Source organism: Nycticebus coucang, chromosome 11 (genome assembly GCF_027406575.1).
Source record: "Nycticebus coucang isolate mNycCou1 chromosome 11, mNycCou1.pri, whole genome shotgun sequence".
NCBI classification, from domain to species: Eukaryota; Metazoa; Chordata; class Mammalia; order Primates; family Lorisidae; genus Nycticebus; species Nycticebus coucang.
This window is the reverse complement of record NC_069790.1, coordinates 53,806,379-53,824,739: the sequence shown is the minus strand read 5'-3', so window position 1 is coordinate 53,824,739 and position 18,361 is coordinate 53,806,379. Positions and strand designations below refer to the sequence as shown.

Below are 18,361 nucleotides of genomic sequence, written 5' to 3'. Positions count from 1 at the left end.
GTTATCTCTTCACCTGTAGTCCACTGGGTAGGCTGAGGCAGGAGGATCGCTTGAGCCCAGGCGTTTAAGGTTGCCGTGAGCTATGATGACATCACAGCACTCAATCCAGGGTGACAGAGTGACACTCTGTCTCAAAGAAGAAAAGAAAAATGTAATCCCTTTCTGTTGGGTGTCTAATGGACTTCAACCAGGGACAGTGGCCAGCAAGGGAGAAAGTGCTGAGGAAAGGACAAAACTTACACCAAACTTAGTGCATAAAACTAGAAGCCTGTAAGGGCATTCACTGTTTCATGTGCCTGGTGGCAGCATGAGATCAATACAGCCCCTGTCCTCTTTTCTGGAGTCTTTTTATTGGGTACATAACAGAATATACATGCAAGGATGCACAGCAGACTGTAGTCAGCAGTCAAGGTTAAACATGAGACAGGGGAGATTACAGCCCCCGGTAAGGTTGAGTAAAGGGTAAACAGGGACACAGGGTAATGGAACATCTGAAGAGGCCAGATAAAGATGTAAGAAGAAGAAGGGGAGAGCAAATCTCATCTCCTCAGACAGATATCTCGGCTTCTTTAGCCTAAGCTATTAGTTTACGGTTTCAGCTGCCTGCACTGCTGATTTCCCCATGCAGGGATAGTCATGTGGATATTCTCCTAATTGGGCAACTTCAGACTGCTTTCTTCATGATTACGAGTACAGGGGTGGCCTGCCTGTGGGCTTTACCCCAGCTTTTGAAGGGCCCATGGGGACTCAGTCTATCTATTCTCACACCTTTCCAGGTGAACATGAAAATCAAATTCCATTTCTTTCCTCCCCTCAGTAATTGATTGTTATTTAACACGACATTCAGTGGAAACAATGCCTCTGTATTTAAACCTCTACTGGTGTGGAGATACTAGAGTACCATTTCTTTAATTACAGGATGCCAGGTGTTCCCTGAAATAAACTAGGGAGGCGATTCTCAAACTTGAGTGTGCACAGATCATCTGGAGAGCTTGTAAAAACACAAATTGCTGGGCTTCTGCTCCAAGGCTTCTGATTCAGCAGATCTGATGGTGCCTGGAAATTTTCCGCAGCTTATGCTGCTGGTCTGAGGACCACACTCTTCACTTGATGCTTCCTGTGAAGTGAAATTAATGACAACAATAGGAATTTGTTAAATAATATTACATAAACCCAAACAGGTTTAGAATTAGATTGCCAATTGACTCTGCTTTATTTGGATGAATGCCTTACTTTGTGCAACCCCTAAGTTGCAAAAGTTATGATTCACCAAAAGAAATGTACCAAGTGGAGCAGAGTATGGTTGAAGGAATACTGAATATGGAGTCAGGATATCTTCATCTAAATTCTAGCTCCACTTCTAATGAACTTCTCCAATCCTGGGCAAGAAACCTAGACTTTATCCTCTCTGAACCTTGGTTTTCTTGCCAGCAAACTAGGGATGCTGCCATCTGCCCTGGAGAACCTCAGAAATTCTTACGGGGATCAAGTTACATAATGTATCTAAAAGTAACCCATCAACAGGAAAATGACATACAAGAAATGGAATTCTATCCAGTAAAATATAAATTCAGCCTCGACAAGCCAGTCTCCAAATAACTGTAACAACAAAATATATGACAAAACAATCAAATTATGTGCCCATACATTAAATTTTTCTGACTATATAGAAGAAATTTTAGAAATTAAAACAAACACCATTTACAGGCATATATAATTGTAAGTTACATTATATACCCCTAAGAGATTAAAAAAATATATATTTTTCCTAGTCCCTACTCCACTCAGGAATTCCACTCAGTCAATACAATTCAGACATCAAATTCCCCAGTGGATATCAGCTGGATGTCCTCTAATTTAATTCAGTTATGACACTATTTACCTGTCAGGTCCCACAGGTTGAGGACTCAGTCTCACAAGACTACTCCCCATATCAGATGCCAATTGTAAGACCCAATTTGTAACCTGTATTTCTGACCAACTGTCTATAAATTAGGGTTTCCATGATCCCTCCTTAGGTTGAGTTAATTTCCTGGAGCAGATCACAGAACTCAGGAAAACACTGTACTTATGTTTAACCATTTATTATAAAGAATATTGTAAAGAATACAGATGAATAGTCAGATGGAAGAGAAGTGTAGGGTATGGGAGAGGGTGTAGGGGATTTCCACGCCTTCTCTGAGTGTATCACTCTCCAGGAACCTCCATGTTCACAAGTCCAGAAGCTCTCCACACCCAATCCTTTTGTGCTTTTATGGAGGCTTCATTAAATAGGCGTGATTGATCATATCTTTGGCCATTAGTATCAACTCAACCTTTAGTCCTCTCCTCAGACATTAAGTTCTACTCTTCTAATCACATGGTTAGTTTGCCTGGTAACAAAAGCTCATTCTGAGGCATCCAAGAGCCCACTACAAGTCACCTCATTAGAACAAAAGATGCTCCTATTACTCAGGAAATTACAAAGGTCTTAGGAGCAATTTGTCAGGAACTGGGGTCAAAGACCAAATATCAGAACAAAAGAATCTCCCAGTGCTACAAAGGTTTTAAGAGCTCTGTGTAAGGGACCAGGGAACAGAACCCAAATATATATTTTGTATTATATCACAATATCATAATACCTAATCTTGATGTGCTTGGTGTAAATAATATCCTTTTAATCCCATATTACCTTTGAATCTTTCATAATATTAATAACAAGTCCTATTTATGTAGTATTTGTAATTTTCTTTTACATTATTTAATCTTCACAGTCACTTGCTGAGGCAAGTAGTGTATTTTCTCTCTACCCTATTCCCACTATTTAAAGTGGCCTTGGTTTCCCTGTCACCCTGGAATTAACCAACCACCACTATTGTGGAATCTTATGAAAGTATTTTCATCTCATGATACCTATGGACATCACTTGAGCATATGAGATGGCCCAAGGTCTAGATCTTGATGTTTATAAAGCTAGGCACCCTTCCCTCTCTTCAGTGTCTTCTTCCAGAGGAGAGGAAGAGAGCTTTTGGTTTTCCCTTCCCGTGATCCTAAGCAGTGCTCTTGCCTTTTTTTTTATGGTCTCCTGAAACAGTTGTTCTGAAAAGTCAGCATTATGAATGTTCCAAAATGGCTCTGGGAGCTTCTGAAATCTTTACTCTGAGGCTCGTGCCCCTCTCAAACTCATAGCTGCATTCTGTTGTCTAGTACGCCAACATCCAAATGAGAGGAAAAACAGAGGTCCACATAGCAGGTGGGGAAAGCTGAAAGACTTACCAATTCTCTAATAAGTATACCCTCCTCATACAAAAGATTATAAAGCACTGAGGCAAATGAAAGAGAGAGTACCTCGGAGACCTGAAATGTGGGATAACAAAACAAATTTTGTCAGATCAGGTGTGATTCATTGTAAAGATTGAAGAACAAAATGAAGAACAAAATTTAGTGAGTGAAAAGTAAACAACTTATTAGGACCCCTTGAAATATATTCTCAGAATATTTCACCTCAACTGTGTTCTCCATTGACAGCCCGTCCAATTTTGTCTTGACTGTGTAAAGAGAGAGAATGAAATAACAAAGGTTTAAGTCAAGATTACACAGCTATCACGTGGCAGAACAAAATCTGTACTAGGGACTCTAAACTCATGCTTTCCCTTACCCACTGCTGGAAGGTGAGTTCCCTTTGATGCTTTATCACGACCATGTTTCATAAGACATGACCTGATTCAAAGGCAGCTGAAACGCAAGTGTTTCCACATGTGAAAGGAGTGATTCTGAGCTTTCTCACAGAAACTCAGCATGGTTATCAGGTGGCTGACAAGGGTTTGTGGAGTGGACGTGCCTCCTTCTCTCTGGCAAGTTTTCTGGTCCTAGATCTGCTGATTACACTCAGCTACTATCTTGAAGAGTCTGGGTGAGGGGTGAAAAGACGTTTTGCTTTCAAAAATCCCACCTTGCCTTCTTTTGTAAAGTAGTCTCCTCAAAGAGATACTTGAATGCTAATGCCATTATTTGACTCAAGTCATTTAAACTCTCTGAAATCCTGCTTTTCTAGGTCTGGAATGAGAGGAGTGGATGATTTCCAGGGATGGTTTAACTGTAGATTTTAAAGGATTTTCAGCTGCCTGAATTAAACATAATCTACAGATTACCTTGTGCCACGTGGCTTCAGTTTTGTGTTCCATAATCCTAAACGTTTCCACATGAGAGTAACTATCCTTGGTTTCATTTACTGAGTTATGAATGACTACTACTCATTTTTGACTGTGTGAACTCTAATAAAAGCTATAATTTTTTTTTTTGTCTTTTGCATGTTACTTCTTCTTTTTTTTTTTTTATTGTTGGGGATTCACTGAGGGTACAATAAGCCAGGTTACACTGATTGCAATTGTTAGGTAAAGTCCCTCTTGCAATCATGTCTTGCCCCCATAAAGTGTGACACACACCAAGGCCCCACCCACCTCCCTCCTTCCCTCTTTCTGTTTCCCCCCCCATAACCATAATTGTCATTAATTGTCCTCATATCAAAATTGAGTACATAGGATTCCTGCTTCTCCATTCTTGTGATGCTTTACTAAGAATAATGTCTTCCACTTCCATCCAGGTTAATACAAAGGATGTAAAGTCTCCATTTTTTTTAATGGCTGAATAGTATTCCATGGTATACATATACCACAGCTTGTTAATCCATTCCTGGGTTGGTGGGCATTTAGGCTGTTTCCACATTTTGGCGATTGTAAATTGAGCTGCAATAAACAGTCTAGTACAAGTGTCCTTATGATAAAAGGATTTCTTTCCTTCTGGGTAGATGCCTAGTAATGGGATTGCAGGATCAAATGGGAGGTCTAGCTTGAGTGCTTTGAGGTTTCTCCATACTTCCTTCCAGAAAGGTTGTACTAGTTTGCAGGCCCACCAGCAGTGTAAAAGTGTTCCCTTCTCTCCACATCCACGCCAGCATCTGCAGTTTTGAGATTTTGTGATGTGGGCCATGCTCACTGGGGTTAGATGATATCTCAGGGTTGTTTTGATTTGCATTTCTCTAATATACAGAGATGATGAACATTTTTTCATGTGTTTGTTAGCCATTCGTCTGTCATCTTTAGAGAAAGTTCTATTCATGTCTCTTGCCCATTGATATAAGGGATTGTTGGCTTTTTTCATGTGGATTAATTTGAGTTCTCTATAGATCCTAGTTATCAAGCTTTTGTCTGATTGAAAATACGCAAATATCCTTTCCCATTGTGTAGGTTGTCTCTTTGCTTTGGTTATTGTCTCCTTAGCTGTACAGAAGCGTTTCAGTTTAATGAAGTCCCATTTGTTTATTTTTGTTGTTGCAATTGCCATGGCAGTCTTCTTCATGAAGTCTTTCCCCAGGCCAATATCTTCCAGTGTTTTTCCTATGCTTTCTTGGAGGATTTTTATTGTTTCATGCCTTAAGTTTAAGTCCTTTATCCATCTTGAATCAATTTTTGTGAGTGGGGAAAGGTGTGGGTCCAGTTTCAGTCTTTTACATGTAGACATCCAGTTCTCCCAACACCATTTATTGAATAGGGAGTCTTTCCCCCAAGGTATGTTCTTGTTTGGTTTATCAAAGATTAGGTGGTTGTAAAATATTAGTTTCATTTCTTGGTTTTCAATTCGATTCCAAGTGTCAATGTCTCTGTTTTTGTGCCAGTACCATGCTGTCTTGAGCACTATGGCTTTGTAGTACAGACTAAAATCTGGTATGCTGACGCCCCCAGCTTTATTTTTGTTACAGAGAACTGCCTTAGCTATACGGGGTTTTTTCCAGTTCCATACAAAACGTAGAATCATTTTTTCCAAATCTTGAAAATACGATGTTGGTATTTTGATAGGAATGGCATTGAATAGGTAGATTGCTTTGGGAAGTATAGACATTTTAACAATGTTGATTCTTCCCATCCATGAGCATGGTATGTTCTTCCATTTGTTAGTATCCTCTGCTATTTCCTTTCTGAGGATTTCATAGTTTTCTTTATAGAGGTCCTTCACCTCCTTCGTTAGGTATATTCCTAGGTATTTCATTTTCTTTGAGACTATGGTGAAGGGAGTTGTGTCCTTAATTAGCTTCTCATCTTGACTGTTATTGGTGTACACAAAGGCTACTGACTTTTGAGTATTCACTATGTGCTGGTTATATGCTTTCTAACCACATGTAGCAGTGAAATTCTAGGATTATTTTTCATATTGAATGAGCCAAAATTCACATTTTATTTTACTACAAAAATGTCCATCATGCAAACACAAAACCCCTAGAGTGACATGCTATTCAAATTAAGGCACACGGGCATGGTGGAGAACTCATTCTTTGTGTGTGTGTGTGACACAGTCTATTACCCTGGGTAGAGTGCTTTGGTGTCATTGCTCACAGCAACCTCAAACTCAGGCTCAAAGCAATTCTCGTCCCTCCAAAGTAGCTGGGCCTAGCTAGTTTTTCTATTTTTGGTAGAAATGGGGGTCTCACTCTTGCTCAGGCTGGTTTCAAACTCTTGAGCTCAAGTGATCCACCCAGCTCAGCTTCCCAAATTGCTAAGATTACAAGAGTGAGCCACCGTGCCTGGCCTGGAGAACTCATTCTTGTCAAGGGATGTGCAGGAAAGAATTACACCAAACTCAATGGGACACCAGGTTGCAGCAAACAGAAGCAAAATTCTCTTTCACATCCAGAGCCTCACTTCCCCTCAGGAAAAAAAGTAACTGCAGAATTTCACCCCTTCTCAGTAATGCTGGCATATTTCCAGGGAAAGACAGAGATTGCACTCAGTGTAGGCCTTCCTTCTCTCTTCACAGACATGCAAGTAATCTTCCCGACAGCAAGATGCCACCAAACCAGGATGTTCCAGCTGGGTCAGTAAGCAGGGGGCTTCAGAAGTGAGGCATAAAACTCTACTCAGAAGGAACATTATTTCCTTTTCTTTTTTTCAAAAGAGATATGAGGAGTGTCTGGTCCATTGTGTTAGAAGATCCAAAGGGATCATTTGTGTATTCTACCTTCAAATGGCTTTTCTCTAAACTCTTTCTCAGATTCCAGTAAAAGTCTAAAGGGACTCCTAGATTATCTTGGGTTCTCAGGCTTCTCCCAAGTAAATACTCCATATGTTGTAAAGAAAAAAAAAATAGTTTCAGAATTCAGTGATTTAAATAATTGTGAAAAGAATTGGATGAACTCAACGAGTGTACTCTTTAATCTGCTAAAGAATCATCTCTCATCAGAAGAAGCTGGAACCCATGAGCAAAGCCATCACATAAACTGCTACATGGTCACCAGTAACTTTGGGCTATGTCAGAGATTAGCTTTCACAGACACAGGACATTATATAAGCAGACAGTTTTGTCATCTTTCTGCTTCCATCTGAATTCTGATGTCAAGTTGGATTAGGTTGTCACAAGGTGCCTGTTATAAGATCATAGCAACAGAAAAACATTCATGGAGCTGTATTTGAACTTAAATAAAACAGGCGTTCTCTCTTCCCCTTTTGCATTGTGTTTGAAATTTTATCATCAGTATGTCACATCATGTTTTTTCTGTTATTATATATTCTTTCACTCAATTTGGGAGGTACAGGCAAGAAATATATCAGAAGCAATTCACAATGGATCAGTATCGAATTGATCTCGCCAATAGGATTTTCCCCCTAACAATTCTATTTTTTGGAGGCAATGCTTTACAAATTAGTCATTGTTTACACAATAAAAATTAAAAAAAACATATAAATTTTCTTTTGGAGGGAAGAGTTGGTATTCCACAAACAGAAAATGAAATTATACATATAGGTAAGAGAGGGATACTAAGAATGAAAATATTTCCTGTAACAAGAAGGGAGCTAGGCTAAGTTAATGTAAACAACACTCAGTAATTATAACCAGGCAGCGATAAACAAAAAAGTGTAGCAGGTCAGATAGAGGATTAGTGGGGAGTGGTTCAGAACAGTAATGATCAGTTTTGGGGGGGTTCTTTGATGAAGCATATGCCCAGGAGATGCTGACTCAGAAGGAAGGGCTGGGGTCTGGGCATCTCTAAATTAAAATAATTCCCTAGAGCAGTGTGATTCACCCTTCTCTTAGACAACCACTGCTCTCCCAGGGGTCCTCAAACTACAGCCTGTGGGTCACATGAGGCGGTGTGATTGTATTTGTTTCTGTTTTGGTTTTTTACTTCAAAATAAGATATGTGCAGTGTGCATAGGAATTTGTTCATAGTTTTGTTTTTTTTTTTAAACTATAGTCCAGCTCTCCAATGGTCTGAGGGACAGTAAACTGGCCCCCTGTTTAAAAAGTTTGAGGACCCCTGTCTCAGCTCCTCAGAGAATGATACTTCATAGTTTGGAGAATGATACTTCTTAGTTTGAAAGAAAACGAAATAATTTTTCTGGTATGAACTTTGTGTCCCTCCAAAATTCCTGTGTTGAACTCCTAACCCTTCATGTAGTAAGAAGGGTATTAGGAGGTGGAGGGTGGATCCCTCATGAATATGAATGGGATTAGCAGCACCCTTAGATCCCAGAGATCCCCTTGTCCCTTGTACCACGTGAAGACACAGTGAGAAGGTGCCATCTGTGAAGCAGGAAGCGGCATACACCTTACCATACGCCTAATCTAACAGATCTCTGATCTAGACTTTCAGCCTCCAGAACTGTAGGTAATAAATTTTTATTGTTTATAAGCAACCCAGTCTTTGGTACTTTGTCCTAGCAGCCCAGATGGACTCAGACTGAAGTGATGACCTCTAGCAACCTCTCCCATGGCCTGAGAAGCAGCACAGGTCACTACATAGTCTTGCTCCTTGGCTTTATCCAACATCTCTGGCTGACTTGTTTGGTAGATCTCATCATTTAAAACACTACAATGTATAAGTGGTCTCCAAAACTGTTTTCCCTTTATACTACCTATATAAATGAATAACCTCACCTCCCCACATGTCACATGAGTTTTCCTGGACCCAACTCCATTTCTCTCCTACATCTTCCATCTAGTCACTTGCTGGGGACAGTTGCCTCAACTTCCTTCACAGCTGCTCAATCTTATCTCCTTCTATCGGACCAATAACTGTGCTTTAGTTCAGGGCCTCATGATTTCTGGAATTGGTTTGCCTACCTTCTGTTTTACTCCCTTAAGGCTATTCATAAGTCTGATCATTCACTTTCCCCCACTGCTTTTATAACACCCCATTGCCTGCAGAATAAAATCCAAATTCAGCACACAATGTCCAAGCTGGTCTCAGGGGTTTATTTTAAAACTCAGTAATATAATGAGGGATCTGGGCTGGATGGGAACAGTGGGGGTTGGGCAGGCTGCATTGCATATGACCTCTGTAAGGGGAAGGCTGCCTCTAGATCCCATTACTCATAGCTGTATCAATGCTTATATCTTCCCATTTTTTCAATAGAAGCTGAATTCGTATTTTTAATTAAACATGAAAACCCTATGCTACCCACTTCTTAAGCTCATGGACAGGGCCCAGTCCTGGTGTGTCTACTTTATACCCTTTATATTAAGTCTGCCCTGACTCCATCTGAATAGGTCTGATGTCCAGAGATATCAAGTTGGTTAAACCATGCAGAGTATACGCACTGCTAAGACCTAACCCAAGAGAAGTCAGAAAGCTTAATAAACTTTTGCTTTCTCACCTTCCTGTTCAAAACCCAGAGTTTTCTCTCCAATACACAATAAAATTAATCTCTAATCGCAAAATCATTACCTTTTGTAGAGCTCTTTGCTTCTTTCTCTCAGCTTTATTTCTTCTTCATTACTTCCCTATAGCGGGGAGGCAAAGAATGGACTTCTCTTGCAAGAGAATGTAGGCTGCCATTAGGATAAAAACAGATGACACCAAAATGTTCATGAAAGGCTTAAAATGGTAGGATCACGCAGCCATTCAGGAAGAAAGCTGGAAGGGCTGTGAAGGCGGGGCTCCTGCAGGAAGGCTATGTTCACCTACTCATTTCTGGTTACCAGGAGCATTACAGGGCGCGTTCACTTCTCCACACACAGCCTCTCAAACAGGCTGTAACCTTCCTCTTCTCATACAGCCTAGCTTGGAGAGAATATTGAAACACTGATTTTTCCCACATTGTCCAGGGTCACTGCTCCCCTGTCACCTATAACTTATTTGACTTACTGTTAATGAGAAGAACACCCGTGATTTCTGTGTTCTTAACCTTTTTAGATCTTAGACCTCCTTAAAATCTGAGGAAATCTATGGTATGATGCTTTTCCCATGAAAAGAGACATCACACAGAAGTTTATAAAATTTCCATGTCAGGTTTAGTATAGCTACAGCACCAACCCTCCATTCTACTCAAACTCTCATCTATAGAATATCCTGGTTAACAAGAAAACAGGTGAGTAATGATCTCTTCCCTTCCCTTCCCTTCCCTTCCCTTCCCTTCCCTTCTCTTTCCTCTTCTCTTCTCTTGACAGAGTCTCACTCTGTTGCCCAGGCTAGAGTACCATGGCATCAGCCTCGTTTGCAGCAACCTCAAACTCCTGGGTTCAAGCAATCCTCCTGCCTTAGCCTCTCAGCTGGACTTACAGCGGCCTACCACAATGACAGGATAATTGTTCTATTCTTACTGGAGACAGAATCTCACTCTTGCTTAGTCTTGTCTTAAACTCCTGAGCTCAAGCAATCCTCCTGCCTTGGCCTCTCAGAGTGCCAGGATGAGCCACCAGGCCCAATTAACAATGATTTTTATGAGAAAAAAAAATACAGTGAACACAGATGTAAATGTTCATGAATCTCCTTTTTCCTTAGTCTAGCACCCAAATAGGTCAAGTACCATTGCCTTTCATAGACAGCATCCTCTTTACAGAAGTTTGCAGAAACAAAGACCTCTTTTTGGTGGATTTTTTGCCCCAAGTTTTTGCTTTAGGAAAAGTTGTACTAAAATTTAATTGATATGCTTCCAGTGCTGTCTTGTTGCAGCCAGACAGAAAACATGCTACCTTTCATTAGATGGCTCCTGGATGGAATCTGAGTCATTCTTTCTGTGAAGAAATAAAAAAGAGAGAAAGGGGGAGGCTGGTTAACATTCAGGAGGGAAACTCTCAATTTTGTGGAGAGTTGACACTTTGCTAAAGACCCTACAGGTCAGAGTCTGGTCCTCAGTGGTAGAGGTTTAGAAAACTGCTTTTATCAGACTACCAAAGGATGTGAGACCCTGGGAAACTAGTCATACTTTTGTCAAAGGCTGACTAATATTCCAAAGGATGCTAGAAATATATCTATTCGAGTAGAGTAGAATGCTATCCGTGTCCTCTTGCCACAAGACAGCCAACTTGAGAGACCAAATGAACAAACAAAAGTTGCATAGGACACACCTTTAAGGTGAGGGAATGGCCGGTCTCATGGAGAAGCCTGGATGCTCCGCCTGCACTCTCTCCCCCATCATGGGAGTATGGCTATCAGGGAAGAGCAAGTCAGGGAAATATCCTCCTTAGGGTCAACGCAAGTATGTTGACTATAAAATACAAGCACACCAAAAAACACTATAGATGACACTCCCACGGTATCTTCTCTTTAACATGCTGCTGCCATTAACATTTTATATATATCCTCCAGCTTTTGTTTCTTAAATTTACACGTATCCCAGATAACAGGTCTATTAGTATCCTCTTCTCTGAGCTCCACAAGTAAAGGATAATGTAAATTTATTGATGGTTTCGTAAGAGGCATGGAGCAAACTGCTTTCCAAATCCTCTTTAAATTCTCATTTTTAAAAAACTCAAATCTGCTTCTGACCAAGCCTCTGGTTCTAATTCACAGTTTTATGAAATATAGAGATAGAAAAACAAGTTTAATGCCAGAGAAGTAATTCTATCAGCAAATTCCAGCCTGTGAAAAATTCTACAACACATATGTCTCAGTTTCTTCAATAAAAGAATGAAGTTTAAAATGGAGGGAAAAATGAGGGGAATGTAAAAGAAAAATGTTCGAGCTCCATCCAGGTAAACATAAAAGATGTGAAGTCTCCATCTTTTTATGGCTGCATAGTATTCCATGGCGTACATATACCACAATTTGTTAATCCATTCAGGGGTCGATAGGCACTTGGGCTGTTTCCATCTCTTGGCTATTATGAATTGGGCTGCAATAAACATTCTGGTGAAAATATCTTTGTTGCAAAATAATTTTTGATCATCTGGGTATATACCTAGTAGAGGAATTGCAGAACTGAACAGTACGTCTACTTTTAGTTTCCTGAGTTTTCTCCAAACTTCTTTCCAAAAAGGTCGTATTAGCTTACATTCCCACCAGCAGTGTAGAAGTGTTCCCTTCTCTCCGCACCCTTGTCAACATCTGTAGTTTTGGGATTTTGTGATGTGGGCTAATCTTACTGGAGTTAGATGATATCTCAAAGTGGTTTTGATTTGCACTTCTCTGATGATTAAGGATGATGAGCAGTTTTTCATGTGTTTGTAGGCCATGTGCCTGTCTTCATCAGAGAAGTTTCTGTTCAAGTCTCTTGCCCACATAGAAATAGGGTTATTTATTCTTTTCTTATTGATTAATTTGAGTTCTCTGTAGATTCTAGTTATCAGACCTTTGTCTGAAGCATAACCTGCAAAAATCTCCAATTCTAAGGTTGTCTGTTTGCTTTACTTACTGTGCTCTTGGCTGTACAAAAGCTTTTTATTTTGATCAGATCCCAGTAATGGATATTTGGTGTTGCTTCAATTGCCCAGGTGGTCTCCTCTTGAAATATTCTCCCAGGGCAATTTCTTCAAGTGTTTTCCCTGAACTTTCCTCTAGAATTTTCATAGTTTCATGTCTTAAGTTTAAATAGTTTATGCAGTGAGAATCAATTTTTGTTAATGGTGAAAGGTGAGAGTCCAGTTTCAGTCTTCTACAGGTTGCCAGCCAGTTCACCCAGGACCATTTATTAAATAGGGAGTCTTTTCCCCACTGAATATTTTCGATAAGCTTATCGAAGATCAAATGAGGATAAGCAGCTGGGTTCATCTCTTGGTTCTCTATTCTGTTCCATAAATCTACTGCTCTGTTATTGTGCCAGGACCATGCTGTTTTGATCACTATAGATTTACAGTATAGCCTGAAGTCTAGTCATGTGATACCTCCTGATTTGTTCTTATTTCTGAGTAATGTGTTTGCTATTTGAGTTTTTTCTGATTCCATATAAAACGAAGTACTATTTTTTTTCAAGTTCATTAAAGTATGACAATGGTGCTTTAATAGGGATTGCATTAAATCTGTAGATTGCTTGGGGTAGTATGGACATTTTAACAATGTTGATTCTACCCAGCCATGAGCATGGAATTTTTTTTTTCTTTTGTTGACATCTTCAGCTATTTCTTTTCTCAGAGCTTCATAGTTCTCATTATAGAGGTCTTTCACTTCCTTTGTTAGGTAAATTCCCTGATATTTCATCTTCTTTGGCATATTGTAAAAGGAATAAAGTTCTTGTTTTTTTTTTTTTGTTTGTTTGTTTCAGCTTGACTATTGTTGGCGTATATAAAAGCTACTAAATTGTGAGTATTGATTTTGTATCCTGAGATGCTGCCATATTACTTGATCACATCTAAGAGTTTTGAAGTTGAGTCCCTGGGGTTTTCCAGGTATAGAGATCATGTCATCAGCAAAGAGTGAGAGTTTGATCTCCTCTGACCCTATTTGGATACGCTTGATCACCTTCTCTTGCCTTATTGGATAGCTAAGACTTCCATTACTATGTTAAATAGCAGTGGAGACAGTGGGCATCCTTGCCTCATTCCTGATCTGAGTGGAAATGTTTTCAATTTTACACCATTCAATATGATATTAGCTGTGTATTTGTTGTAAATGGCCTCTATCACTTTAAGAAATGTCTCTTCTATGCCCTTTTTCTTAAGAATTCTGATCATGAAAGGATGCTGGATATTATCAAAGGCTTATTCTGTGTCAGTTGAGAGAATCATAAGGTCTTTGTTTTTTATTTTATTGATGCGATGTATTATATTTATAAATATGTGTATGTTGAACCAACCCTGTAACCCTGGAATAAAACGAACTTGATCATGGTGTATAATATTCTTTCTTTGTTGGATCCTTTCCTGGTTTGGGTATCAGGGTGATACTTGCTTAATAGAATGTGTTGGGAAGTATTCATTCTTTTTCTATGCTTTGGAATAGAAAGCATGTACCTATGCTTGAAACCATAGAAACCTATGTTGTATAATATAGGTACTAGTTCCACTTGAAAGGTTTGATAGAATTCAGATGTGAAGATGTCTGGTCCCGGACTTTTCTTTTTAGGGAGATTTCATATTCATGGTGCTATTTCAGTGATTGATATAGGTCTATTCAAGATTTCTAATTCTTTCTGGTTGAGTCTAGGACAAGGAGCACCACACACACATTAATATGTAGTTGAAAAGGAATGTTAGTAAGCCACCAATTTCTGCTTATCCCAGAGGTTCCAAAGTGATTGTTGCAAAGAGTCTTAGTCAAATTGGGCCTTAAATGCAATAGCAACACCTGACTATTGTGAGCAGCCCTTGAGAAAGCTGTAACAGGGAACAACAATGACCTGCAGGCCTGGAGGTCCTGGACCCTGGAACTTGGGCAGGGGGAAGCCAGGGAAGGCTGAGCAGGTTCCTCCAGTACAGGGGACTCTCAAATCAGTCCACCTTTTTCTGTTTGTGGAAGGAGGCTTGGCAGCCTTGTCTTTATGGCATCCTGATTCCCCATTTCAGTGTGTTCAATCCCTAAAGTGGCAGGACCTCTGTCTCTCTCCTCCCTTCCCTACCCATGCGGGTATATCAACCATGGGTTATAAGAATATAGAGCTTGAGCCCACAGATAACCCCAAGTGGAAGGTAAATTACAAGCCTCTATGAGAACATAGAGCTTGAGCCCACAGATAACCCCAAGTGGAAGGTAAATTACAAGCCTCTGTGGATTCCACAACTTCTCTGGTTGAGTTTGGCTCACTCTTTCTCTGGTGCTTCCCAGCTGCCCTACCCCCTAACTGAAAAAGCTGTCCTCTGGATATTGCGACATTTCTATCACTGTGTTGGATCTTTCCTGGGCAAGCCTCTGTGTTTGTTTTCCAACCGCACTAATTCTGACTTGGCTGGGTTTGACCATTATTACTTTGCTCACTGAGAAGGGGGAGGGAAGGTGGAAACATAGCAGTTCTCAGTTAGGTTTGAGGGCTTCCCTACCCCAATTCTGTCAATTTTTAATTTTTTTTCTTTTTTTGTAGAGACAGAGTCTCACTTTATGGCCCTCAGTAGAGTGCCGTGGCCTCACACAGCTCACAGCAACCTCCAACTCCTGGGCTTAAGCGATTCTCCTGCCTCAGCCTCCTGAGTAGCTGGGACCACAGGCGCCCGCCACAACGCCCGGCCATTTTTTTGTTGCAGTTTGGCCGGGGCCGGCTTTGAACCCGCCACCCTCGGTATATGGGGCCGGCGCCCTACTTACTGAGCCATAGGCGCCGCCCCCCAATTTCTGTCAAAATGTCAGTTCAAGATGGTACAGGGGAGCATCGCAGGGGACTCCCCACTAGACTGCCTCCTCAGCAACTGGAATGGCTGGAAGGGTTGGGAAACAAGGGCTCATTTGTATGTCTCCTGACTGGAAGTTGGGGTAAAGACTGGATCTGTCTTGGTGTGATCTGTGAGGAGTAGGACTGTTTCTGGTATCGTTGGTTGGGTGAGAGCAGCCAGGTCATCTGAGTTGTATGTATTGACAAAGATGCTCAGGTGTTGAATTTCGTAGGTCTTCCTAGTGAATGCCTGATTTCTTAGGTCACAGAATAATAAATTGGATACATATAAATAAAAGAGATGCAATGTCTGCACATTTCTCTAGACACTGCTAGTAAGGGGCGTATGGTATGCATGCTATCCTAGGAAAACACAGAGGGGGCCCTTCTCCTAACTGTCTCTCTAGCCACTTGAATTAGCTTCTATTGCATGAAGACACTAAAACAACCTGAAAACAAACCAGGCCCAGCTAGACCAAATCTCCATCCTGGACACATCCCTATTCAAGTGATCCTTAAGGAGGCAGAATCCAAACCTGCTTCCCAGAAGCCCGCACCTCCCGCTGAGAAGGTGGAAGTAAAGTTTCCTTCTGTTCCAGTGGCTTGTGCTCTTCCTAGCCCTGGCCCTTCTGCTGTCCCCTCTTCCCCCAAGAATGTGGTTGCAGAAGAGAGGGCAGCCCCCAGCCCTGCCCTGCAGAAGCTACACCCTCAAAACCAGCAGAAGCTGAGGCCCTCCCGAAACATCCAGGTGTGCTGAAAGAAGAAGCCATCCCGGAGAAGGTGCAAGGGCTAGAGCAGGCGGTAGACAACTTTGAAGGCAAGAAGACTGACAAAAAGACCTGACGATCAAAGAGTATCTGACCAAAGAGCTGCTGGCCCTGGATTCTGTGGACCGGAAAGACGAGCTGATGTGCGTCAAGCCAGGAGAGATGGTGTCAGGAAGGTTCAGACCATCTTGGAAAAACTCGAACAGAAAGCAATTGATGTCCCAGGTCAAGTTCAGGTTTATGAACTCTAGCCCAGCAACCTTGAAACCGATCAGCCACTGCAGGCAATCATAGAGATGGCAGCAGACAAGAGGGAGAAAAGTGCTGGGAATGGAGAAGGTGCCCAGATGGAAACCCCACAGCCAGAAGCCAAAGAAGCAGCAACTTCAAACTCCAGCAGCACGACAGACACAGCTGGTGAGGCAGCAGCACCATAGTCTCTGCCCAGTGCCAATCAGACTCAGAGGCTTAGCACTGATGTGTGCTTTAGGGAGTCAGTTGCATGCATTTCAGGGACGTTAAGTTGGTTGGTTTCTATTATTTGTAGCTTGGTACATAGTAACTTGGGTGGAGCCAAAACACTAATAAAAGGGCTAAAAGGAAAATGATGCTTTTCTTCCATATTATTCTGTACAAATAAAGAATTTTCTTGTTTCAGAAATTAAACCCCATTGCTTGTTTTGGAGCCCTGTCTGCATGGGCACCCCATGTTAGCTGTGGGTGTGAGCTATCTTCCTTTAGCTCTGGACTGGAGGAGTTTTTGGATGGGGTACATGGGGAGTTGATTTCCCACCACATGAAAATGAAACTTACTTTTCAGAAATGTTGCCATTTAATGAGATGATTTCCTTCCTCTCAGAATTAGAATACCTAACTTTAGATAGAGTACAATGTGTAAGGAGCCATAGGAATATCTGTATGTTGGATGATTTTAATGCTACATTTAGAAAAAGGAAAATGAAGTAATACTATAACTTAAAAAACATGCTCAAAACATTCCCTTTTCATCTACTATTTCACTTAACAAACTTGTAACGAAAGGTTTGTGTAAATTATGCATTGAATGCCTATCTTTAGAAGTAAAAAGAAGGCCTTAAAAAGACCAGGTCTGTTTCATTCACCGCTGTGTTCCTAGGATTCCAAATATCTGAGTCCAAGCATATAATGGGTGCTCAATAAATATTTGTGGAACACAAGAATTTATCAACCACAGGTTACAGGAATATACATAGAGCTTGATTCCACAGATAACCCCAAATAATTTCAAGTTGATGCATTTCCCCAAGCAGTTTATTTGATAGGTAGATCCTTTGTAATATCAAAATCTTGCCCTCAGCTCATTAGCCTTATTTGTGCTAAGTCAGCATATTAGGTTGAAAGAACTCAGTTCAGGGAAGACAGAAGTGATTAGCATTATCTTCATTTCTAAACAAAGCAAAGGGTCATACACAGGCTTCCAAAGCATCCTTGATTTCTATTAGCAAATGTGTTTTTATGGAGGCTAACATCTCCTGGGCCTACGCTAATATTTAAGCTATTTTATTACAAGTACCTATCTCTGTAAAGGACAATTCAGAATGTCCTTTCTTAGGATTTTCACCACAGTTTAAAGTTACTGGTGATGAAAAGTCTGGAACTCTGGAAGCACGTGGTTCTGCATATGGGGTGAAGCAGGGAGGAGGATGTCTTGTGAAAAAGGCATGAAACGTGCCCTTAGTGAGGGAATATGGGTGTAATACTATGTAAGTTAGACATTGTTTCAAAGTTGATACAGTGTATGGATTTAAAAAAAAAAGATATAAAGAGGTCACGGAAAAAAAAAAAAAAAAGAGTATCCATGTGGAAATGTGTGTTTTTTTTTTAAAGAAAGTACTAAACACAGAGGAATGGTTTGGGGGGGGAACGAAAGGCCAACACCTGGCTCAGTCCTCTTAGAGGGACCCACCCGTGCTACTGTTATGAAAAGGAGAGAAGATCACAGAGGAAAGTGTCAGTGGCACACTATTCAGTCAGAAAACACAGCAGGACAAGTGGACCCCTAGGGCACCTTGGGGACTCCAGCCAGGTCACTGACTCCCTTCAGTGTGGGGAGGCCATGCAAGGTGA

The 18,361-nt window shown here is 40.8% G+C and overlaps 1 pseudogene; it reads left to right on the top strand.

The window, feature by feature from the left end:
* Positions 1–15,918: 15,918 nt before the first annotated feature.
* On the top strand, positions 15,919–16,692 carry LOC128598317 (BAG family molecular chaperone regulator 3-like; annotated as a pseudogene).
* The last annotated feature ends 1,669 nt before the right edge of the window (positions 16,693–18,361 follow it).